Here is a 1,797-nt window from a genome sequence, read left to right as displayed (position 1 = left end):
CCACTCTCTCTCCCCTCTCCCCTCTCTCTCTCCCCCACTCTCTCTCCCCTCTCCCCCCTCCCCCACTCTCTCTCCCCCACTCTCTCTCCCCTCTCCCCCACTCTCTCCCCTCTCCCCCACTCTCTCTCCCCTCCTCCCCTCCCCCCCCTCCCCTCTCCCCCCCCTCCTCCCCTCTCTCCCCCCCCTCCTCCCCTCTCTCCCCCCTCTCTCTCCCCTCCCCCCCTCTCTCCCCCCCTCTCTCTCCCCTCCCCCCCTCCCCCCTCCCCTCCCCCTCTCCCCTCTCCCCCCCTCCCTCTCCCCCTTCCCCCTCTCCCCTCTCCCCCACTCTCTCTCCCCTCCCCCCCCCCTCCCCCCCCTCCCCTCTCCCCCACTCTCTCCCCTCCCCCCCCTCCCCTCCCCCACCCCTCCCCCCCTCCCCCTTCCCCCTCCCCCCTCCTCCCCCCTCTCTCTCCCCTCGCCCCCCCCTCTCCCCCTCTCCCCTCTCCCCCACTCTCTCTCCCCTCCTTCCCCCCCTCCCCCACCCTCCCCTCCCCCTCCCTCCCCTCCCCCTCCCCCCTCCCCTCCCCCCTCCCCCTCCCCCCTCCCCTCCCCCCTCCCCCCTCCCCCCTCCCCCTCCCCCCTCCCCCTCTCCCCCCTCCTCCCCTCTCTCCCCCCTCTCTCTCCCCTCCCCCCCCTCCCTCTCCCCCTCTCCCCTCTCCCCCACTCTCTCTCCCCTCCTTCCCCCCCTCCCCCACCCTCCCCTCCCCCTTCCCCACCCTCCCCTCCCCCTTCCCCCTTCCCCCTCCCCCTTCCCCCTCCCCTCCCCCCTCCCCCTCCCCCCTCCCCTCCCCCCCTCCCCCCTCCCCCTCTCTGCAGGTTGGGGTGCGGAGGAAGCCCCCGCCCCGCGGAGCCGCGGCGATGGAGGAGCTGGGCCCGGACGTGGTGAAGGTGACGGTGGGGGGCAGCCCGGAGCGGGGGGCCGGGGCCGGGGCCGGGGCCGGGGCCGGGGCCGGGCCCAAGCGCCGGCGCAAGTACTACTGCAGCTACAACGACGACTGGTGCGCCCTGCACCCCGAGTACCGGCCCTGGCTGCGCAAGGTCGACCAGTCGACGGCCGAGTGCCTGCTGTGCCGCCAGGCCTTCTCCGTCAAGTACGAGGGCCGGCGGGCCGTGCGGGGCCACGCCGACTGCACCCGCCACAAGGAGGCGGTGAAGAACCGGGGCTCGGCCTCGGCCTCGGCCCCGCCCCCTCCCCCTCCCCCGGCCCCGCCCCCGGCCGCCCGCGAGGCCGAGGCCCGCGAGAACCTGGCCACGGCGGCCCAGCTGGCCGAGATCTACCGGGGGGTGACCCAGCACCTCAGCTACTCCAGCCTGGACGGAGGGGGAGGGGGAGGGGGAGGGGGCGGGGCAGGAGGAGGCCACGCCCACCGGAGGCGGGGCGGGGACGGCCCGGACGGAGACCACGCCCACAGGAGGCGGGGCGGGGACAGCCTGGACGGAGGGGGAGGGGGAGGGGCAGGGGGAGACCACGCCCACCCGCTTAGGGCCGGGGAGGCCCCGCCCTGGGCCGAGGCCGCCGTCCTCCACCACCAGGCCCCCCGGCCCGTCCACTGCGGCCGCACCAAGGCGGCCAGCCTGACCGAGAACGTGCTGGCCCCCCACTCGCGGGCGCTGCTGCTGTCGGGCCTGCGGGCGGCCGGCGCCTTCTCCCTGTCGGCCGACGCCTCCAACCGGGGCGGCCGCACCTTCTACCCGGTCACCGTCCGCTACTTCGACCGGGCCCGGGGCCTGCGGCACGGGCTGCTGGACTGCTACCGG

General features: G+C 77.1%; 1 long non-coding RNA gene across 1 annotated transcript in view; it reads left to right on the top strand.

Moving 5' to 3' along the window:
* Positions 1-962, top strand: part of LOC121270634 — a 31,051-nt gene extending 30,089 nt beyond the window's left edge. Inside the window, exon 3 of the long non-coding RNA XR_005941587.1 lies at positions 856-962. This is a non-coding gene — a long non-coding RNA (uncharacterized LOC121270634). The remainder of the gene's footprint in view (positions 1-855) is intronic.
* Positions 963-1,797: the final 835 nt, after the last annotated feature.

Source organism: Carcharodon carcharias, chromosome 27 (genome assembly GCF_017639515.1).
Source record: "Carcharodon carcharias isolate sCarCar2 chromosome 27, sCarCar2.pri, whole genome shotgun sequence".
In the NCBI taxonomy this organism is placed as follows: Eukaryota; Metazoa; Chordata; class Chondrichthyes; order Lamniformes; family Lamnidae; genus Carcharodon; species Carcharodon carcharias.
This window is presented reverse-complemented; position numbering and strand designations above follow the sequence as displayed.